Below are 7,562 nucleotides of genomic sequence, written 5' to 3'. Positions count from 1 at the left end.
TTATAGTATTACATTGGATGTTCAAGGTCCATTATATGAGTGAGAACATGTGATATTCTGATCTTTGTTTCTGTGTGAGGTCACTCAGTATTATAGACTCTAGTTCCAAAGGCTTAACATCCTGGATCTACAAGACATTCGAGAAGCCAACAAACACATGAAGAAATACAGATATAGTCTTTCTATGGCTAGGCTGGTCTCGAGATCCTAGGCTCAAGTGATCCTCCTGCATCGGGCTCTCAAAGTGCTGGGATTATAGACATGAGTCACTGTGCCTGGCTGTACATTTTTTTTACATTGCAATTGAGTCCTTACATTATATGTATGAAAGAGAAGATTTTGGACACTGTTTACTCTTACTTTGTGCAATTTATTCTGATATCTTTTATTTCAATTGTTTTGTTAAAAATTGTTGACTTTTAGAGACATTGAAACAAACTTTTTATTTATTTTTTATTTTCTTATTTTATTTGAGTTGGAGTCTCACTCTGTCGCCCAGGCTGGAGTGTAGTGGCACGCTCACAGCCACTACAGCCTCAGCCTGCTGCAGTGCCCCTGCTGGGCTCAGGTGATCCTTCTGCCTCAGTCTTCCAAGTAGCTGGAACTACAGGCATGCGCCACCACTCCCGGCTAATTTTTTTATTTATTGTAGAGATGAGGTCTCACTAAGTTGCCCAGGCTGTTCTTGAAATGGTGGGCTCAGGCAATCCTCTTACTGCAGCCTCCCAAAGTGCTGGGATTATAGGCGTGAGCCACTGTGCGTGGCCTATTTTTTAATTTTTTTTTAAAGATAGTGATGGAGTCTTGCTATGTTGCCCATGCTGATCTTGAACTCCTGGCCTCAAGGGATCCTTCTGCTTTGGCCTCCCAAAGTGCTGAGATTACAGTTGTGAGCCACCATACTCAGCTTGAAATAAATTTTAAATTTTATTTGTATTTAAAGTTATTTGACTGAATAGTTGCTTCTTTATGTTAAGTGCGTAACCTTATTTTTATTTATTTATTTGAAGGTGTGAAAGGATTTATTGAGAAGATAAAAAAGCTCCCAGAGTGGGAGGGGACCCAATGGGGTTGCCTCAACTTTATTTTTAATATTGTTTATGTAATAGATTGTTCATACTGTTAAGTTGATCAGTGTGTTCTGTTAAATCAGTCAGATCAAGACCTTCTAGGGACTTGCTTTTTTTTTTTTTAAGTTGTTATCCATGCTAGATTACAGTGGTACAATCACCACTCACTGCAGCTCAACTGTCTGGGCTCAGGCAATCTTTCTGCCTTAGCCTTCTGAGTGACTGGGACTACAGGTATGTGCCACCATGCCCAGCTCATTTTTTGATTTTTTTTTGTAGAGGTGAGTTCTCACTATGTTGCCTTTGCTGTAGGGACTTATTTTTTAAGTAAGAGTACCACTTTATCATTTTTCTCTTTGAGGTCTTAAATTATTAGGAGGGTGGGAGAGATAAAACTGGAGAGAGTGTAATCTTTAAACCACTGTTTCCTTGATTTTATACTCTAGAACATTAAGATTCCCTTCGAATGTTTTATGAAGAGAGTTTCCTTGGGGTCAGTTAGGTTGCTGACTACTAGTTATTGAATGCTAGTCCTGTACTAAGCATTTGATTTCCTTTGTGTCACTTAATCCTCACAGCATTCCATAATGTTAGGAATAAAACCAATAAGTATATGGTCTTTCAGAAGCAGAGAGAGAAGAAATGGTTTCAAGAAAAAAGGGAGGAGACTCAGGTCTATGAAGATAGCTGGCCAGGATAACTTGTAAATTCTTCCGTTACACATGTAAACTATAACGAACTCTTAGAGAAGAAAATCTCTAGGTGCAAAAAATGAAGAGTAAACTGTAAAATCAAAATGGTAGTTGAGGACAGGAGAAAAACTTCGGGTGAGGAGTGGGAATTGGGACCCTGACCCCAGAATAAAACTGGGACTTTCAAAGGACCTTTATTAAAACAAGGGAAAAGAAAAATTATGTCTACTGCCATGGAGTGGTGACAGATTTTTCAGTCTCTGACTTTTTTGTGTGTGTTGGGGTCTCACTCTGTCACCCAGACTGGAGTGCAATGACTGCTCCCTGCCACCGCAGCCTTGACCTGCTGGACTCCGGCGATCCTTCCGCCTCAGCCTTCCAAGCAGTACAGGCGCGTGCTACCACGCCCGGCTAATTTTTGATTTGTTGTAGAGATGAGGTCTTGTCAAGTTGCCCAGGCGGGTCTTAAACCCGCGGGCTCAGGCAATCCACTCACCTCGGCCTCCCAAAGTGCTGGGATTACAGGCTGAGCCACTGAGCCCAGCCCTTTTTTATTTTTTTGAGTTGGATTCTCATTCTGTCGCCTAGGCTGGAGTGCATATGCCTCGACCTGCTGGGCTCAGGTGGTCCTTCTTCATTCTTCCAAGTAGCTGGGACTACAGGCATGTGCCACCATGCCTGACTAATTTTTTGATTTATTGTAGAGATGAGGTCTCACCAAGTTGCCTAGGCTGGTCTTTAACCCCAGGTGTTCCTCTCACCTTGGCCTCCCAAGTGCTGGGATTATAGGCATGAGCCACTGCACCCAGCCAGTCTCTGACTTTAAGTGGGCAGGGATAGATAAATCTCCTCTGAGAAACTCTGGGTCTGGGCTTTATTTGGGTGTATGTTTGAAATTTCTGCCATGTGATTAGAAACCCAAAGTCAAGAAATTAGCATGAACAAAAATGGTCCTAGATTAGTAATATTCCTTGAGTGTCTGGCAAAAGCAAATGTAAAACTACTCTTAGGGATAGCTTTTTTTTTTTTTTATTTTTTTTTATTTTTTTTATTTTTTATTTTTTTGAGTTGGAGTCTCACTCTGTCACCCAGACTGGAGTGCAGTGGCCGCTCCCGGCCACCGCAGCCTCGACCTGCTGGGCTCCGGCGATCCTTCCGCCTCAGCCTTCCAAGTAGCCGGAATTACAGGTGCGCGCTACCACGCCCGGCTGATTTTTTGATTTATTGTAGAGATGAGGTCTCGCTGCCCAGGCGGGTCTCGAACCCGCGGGCTCAGGCAATCTGCTCACCTCAGCCTCCCAAAGGCGCGGGATTACAGGCTGAGCCACCGAGCCCGGCTAGGGATAGCTTTCACAATTTAGGCCACAAGAGATTTTCATAGAAAAAGCAATTTCTATGAAAGATGAGTTCACACAAAAATTACAAAATATTCCAGGAAATAGTTTTTCATGATTGGATGTCAACAATATAATAAACAGGAGGATAAAATAGAATAGCAATCTGAAGGATATTAGAAATTATTTTTAAAATGTGTATATTTCCTTTTTGGATTGTTCATTGTTAGTATCTAGAAATGCAACTGATTTTCGTGTGTGTTGATTTTGTATCCTGTAACATTGCTGAATTTGTTTATTAACTGACAGATTTTTTTGTGTGTGGAGTCTTTAGGGTTTTCTACATATAAGATCTTGTTATCTGTGAACAGAGATAATCTTCTTACTTTCTAATCTGGATGTGTTTGATTTTCTTTTCTTGCCTAATAGGCTCTGGCTAGAGTTTCTAGTACTATGCTCACTAGAAGTAGCAACAGTGGATATCTTTGTCTTGTTGTTGATCTTTCAGTCTTTCACTGTTTAGTATGATATTAGCTGTGGGTTTTTCATAAATGGCCTTTATTGAAGCTTTCTTCTATTTTTAGTTTATTTTTTCATGCTAAGGTACTGATTTGTCAGTTTTTTTGGTATCAGTTGCAATAATTATGTGGTTCCCCCCTTTATTAATATAGTATATTGCATTAATTTTTTGTTTGTTTGTTTGTTTTTGAGTTGGAGTCTCACTCTGTCACCCAGACTGGAGTGCAGTGGCTGCTCCCGGCCACCGCTGCCTCGACCTGCTGGGCTCCGGTGATCTTTCCGCCTCAGCCTTCCAAGTAGCTGTGGAACTACAGGCGCGCGCTACCACGCCCGGCTAATTTTTGATTTGTTGTAGAGATGAGGTCTCGTCAAGTTGCCCAGGCGAGTCTTGAACCCGCGGGCTCAGGCAATCCACTCACCTCGTCCTCCCAAAGTGCTAGGATTACAGGCTGAGCCACCGAGCCCGGCTACATTAATTTTTGAATGTTGAAGCATCGTTGCATTTCTGGGATAAATCTCACTTAGTCATGGTGTATAATCCCCTTCATCTGCTGCTGAATTCATTTTCCTATATTTCATTGAGGATTTTTATATCCATATTCATAAGTGATAATGGTCTACAGTTTTCCTGTGCTAACTTTGTCTGACTTTGGTAATGATGGCATCATAGAATGAGGTAGTAAGTATTTCTTCCCTCTGTCAATTTTTGGGAAAAGTTTTTAGAAGAATTTTGTTAATTCTTCTTTGTTTGGTAGAATTCACAAGTGAAGTCATCTGGTCCTGGGTTTTTCTGTTTTGGGAGGTTTTTGATTACTGATTCAATTTTCTTACTTGTTACAGGTATATTAGTTTCTCTCTTTTTTTTTTTGAGTTGGAGTCTCACTCTTACCCAGGCTGAAGTGCAGTGGCACACTCATCGGCCATCCCAGCTTCGACCTGCTGGGCTCCGGAGATCTTTCTGCCTCTACCTTCAAAGTAGCTGGAACTACAGGCATGCACTACCATGCCCAGCTAATTTTTTTTTTTTATTATTGTACAGCCGAGGCCTCGCCAAGTTGCCCAGACTGGTCTCCAACCTGCAGGCTCAGGCAGTCCTCTCGCCTCAGCTTCCCAAAGTACTGGGATTACAAGTTGAGCCACTGAGCCTGGCCCTAGTTTATCTCTTTATGAGTCAGTTTTTACAGATTGGTCTGTCCATTTTATCTAGGTTATCTAATTTGTTGGCATACAGTTGTTCATAGTAGTCTTTTATAAAACTTTTTATTTCTATAAAGTTGGTAGTAGTAAGCCTTCTGTCATTTCTAATTCTAGTAATTTGAATCCTCTCTTTTTTCTTGGTTCATCCAGCTAAAGGTTTATCAGTTTTGTTAATCTTGGCGAGTAACCAGTGTTTAGTTTCATTGCCTTTCTGTATTTTTCTGTTCTCTGTTTCATTTATCTCCACTCTAATCTTGAATATTTCTTATTTTTGCTAGCTTTGTGTTTGCTTTTTTTCTAGTTCCTTAAGGCATATAGTTATTGATTTGAGATTTCTTTTAAATTATTTTTTGTTTTTCTTTGTGAAGATTTCCAAAGTAGTTCATATTTTTAAATTGTGCTTGCAGCTATAAATTTCACTCTAACTACTGCTTTTGCTGCATTCTGTAAGCTTTGGTATGCTGTATTTTCATTTGTTTCAAGCTGTTTTCTAGTTTCCATGTGATTTATTCTTTGACTCATGGGTTACTTAAGAATGTTATTTAATTTCCACATATTTGTGAATTTTCCAGTTTTCGTGTGTAGTTCTAGTATTATTCCATTATGACTAAAAAGATTTTTTAGTTTAAAATTTTTTCAATTTTTAAAACATTTTTACTATTATTTTTTATTTTGTAGAGATAGGGTTTTGCTCTGTTGCCCAGGCTGGTCTCAAACTCTTGGCTTCTCAAAGTGGTGGGATTATAGGTATGAACCATTGTGCCTGGCCTAAATTGTACATTTTAAAATAGTCTAACTCAGCCTGTAATCCCACGCTTTGGGAAGCTGAGGTGAGTGGATTGCCTGAGCCCGTGGGTTCAAGACCCGCCTGGGCAACTTGGTGAGACCTCATCTCTACAATAAATCAAAAAATTAGCCAGGTGTGGTAGAGCGTGCCTGTAGTTCCAGCTACTCGGAAGGCTGAGGCGGAAGGATCAGCGGAGCCCAGCAGGTCGAGGATGCTGTGGCCGGGAGCAGTGAGGGGCCGGCTCTGGACCCTAACTCAGGTGCCCTGTGCCACTGCCTCTTGCTAACCAGGATTACAGTTCAGCATCTCTGGATTGAAGCACCTTCAGAATAGGGACTGTGATTTGCGAGTTTTAACACCCAACCCAGCACCTATTCCAGGGCTGGCACCCCACAGGCATCAACAGCAGAAGGAATGAATGACCTTTACATGGAGTGATCTTACATGGAGTGATCCCAGCATTCTCGGTTACTAAACACAAGTTCTACCTTAATTCAGTATGGTAGCAAGCAAGGCTTATGAAGCATAAACATTCCTTGAAGATTAGCCTGCACAATTAAGAACTGTTCTATAATTCATCGGATTGATGATGGTTAGAAATATTTGAGCACTAACTGTCCGGGATCAGGCACAGAGAATGCTTACACTTCTGGACTTTGATGTGGCATCAACCATCAGTGGGAGGCACTTCAGGAATAGTGGGCAGCAAAACTAAAGGCCTAGACCGGATGTGGTGGCTCAAGCCTGTAATCCCAGCAGTTTGGGAGGCCAAGGCAAGAGGACTGCCTGAGCTCAAGGGTTCCAGACCAACCTGGGCAACTTGCTGAGACCTTGTCTCCACAAAAAAATCAAAAAATAAGCTGGGCATGGTAGCGTGCGCTTGTGTTTCTAGCTACCTGGAAGGCTGAGGTGGAAGGATCACCTGAGCCCAGCAAGTCGAGGCTGCAGTGGCCGTGAGCATGCCACTGCACTCCATCCTGGGTGACAGAGTGAGACTCTGACTCACAAACAAAAACAAAAACTAAAGGCCTAGGGAGCACGAAGGCACATTTAGGGAACCAGGTGGAAGAACAAGAGGATACATGGGAGACTTGTAAGTGGTTGAGGAGGGACGTCGAGGTCATGTGTGGATTGCCATAGGTGGAAAGCTCAGAAGCCTCAACTGTATTTTGGAGGTAGTGATAAACATGGAAGAGTAAAAGTTTCAGTTGAGGCAGGAAGGCCAGTAAGGACTATGATGATGGTACGGGCAGGGAGAACCTGGACTCGGGTAGTGGGAGGGTGGGAGATCCCAGCCCTGCAGGTTCCCAAAGTGGCCCCTTCCCCGTCAGGGTCTAGATACTACTTCCCAGGCAGTAGGATGGCTTGGCCTATTCTGGAACCATAACATTCTGAAAATGTCTCCTGAATGTCTACTTTGTCTCAAGCTTGTAGGACACATTGGAGACTTTTCAGAATGCCCAAAATACAAGTACCACTCCTGACTTCTCAACTCCCATCTCTTCACTACTGAAGAGTCCCTCTTCTCACTGAGGGTCCTTCACCCTCCAGACCCACTTCACTCCATTATCCATACCTCCTTCCTCATCACTGCAACTTCTAAACCTGAGGGACCTGTGCAACTCCTTCCTCCTACTCTTCAATCCCCTCTGGCCAGTTTTTCACTGTTACTCATAGCTTCTCAGTTCTAGGAGGACTCTAGTACCAAAGTCAAAATCTTCCTCTCTACCCCAACTGCTATAATGACCCCTGGGCATTTCAGGTCCTAGCTTCTAAACACCTCTCAAATCTACACCCTTGCCTCAAGTCAAGGCCATGATCATATTCACAGTAGCCCCCAATCTTTCTGAAAAGCAACTAGATAATGTCACTTCTCTGCTTAAACTCCTTCAGAGAGCTTCCAGAGAAGATGATGCATTGAACAGACCTGAGAACCCACTTCCCACCTTTTTTTTAATTTTTA

The 7,562-nt window shown here is 42.3% G+C and overlaps 1 pseudogene; it reads right to left on the bottom strand.

The window, feature by feature from the left end:
* Positions 1-7,562, bottom strand: part of LOC103272529 — a 31,188-nt pseudogene that overhangs the window by 1,062 nt on the left and 22,564 nt on the right.

Source organism: Carlito syrichta, unplaced genomic scaffold (assembly GCF_000164805.1).
Source record: "Carlito syrichta isolate Samal-C Ts95f unplaced genomic scaffold, Tarsius_syrichta-2.0.1 Scaffold312719, whole genome shotgun sequence".
In the NCBI taxonomy this organism is placed as follows: Eukaryota; Metazoa; Chordata; class Mammalia; order Primates; family Tarsiidae; genus Carlito; species Carlito syrichta.
Note: the sequence above shows the minus strand (reverse complement) of the source record. Positions and strands in the feature narration are given on the sequence as shown.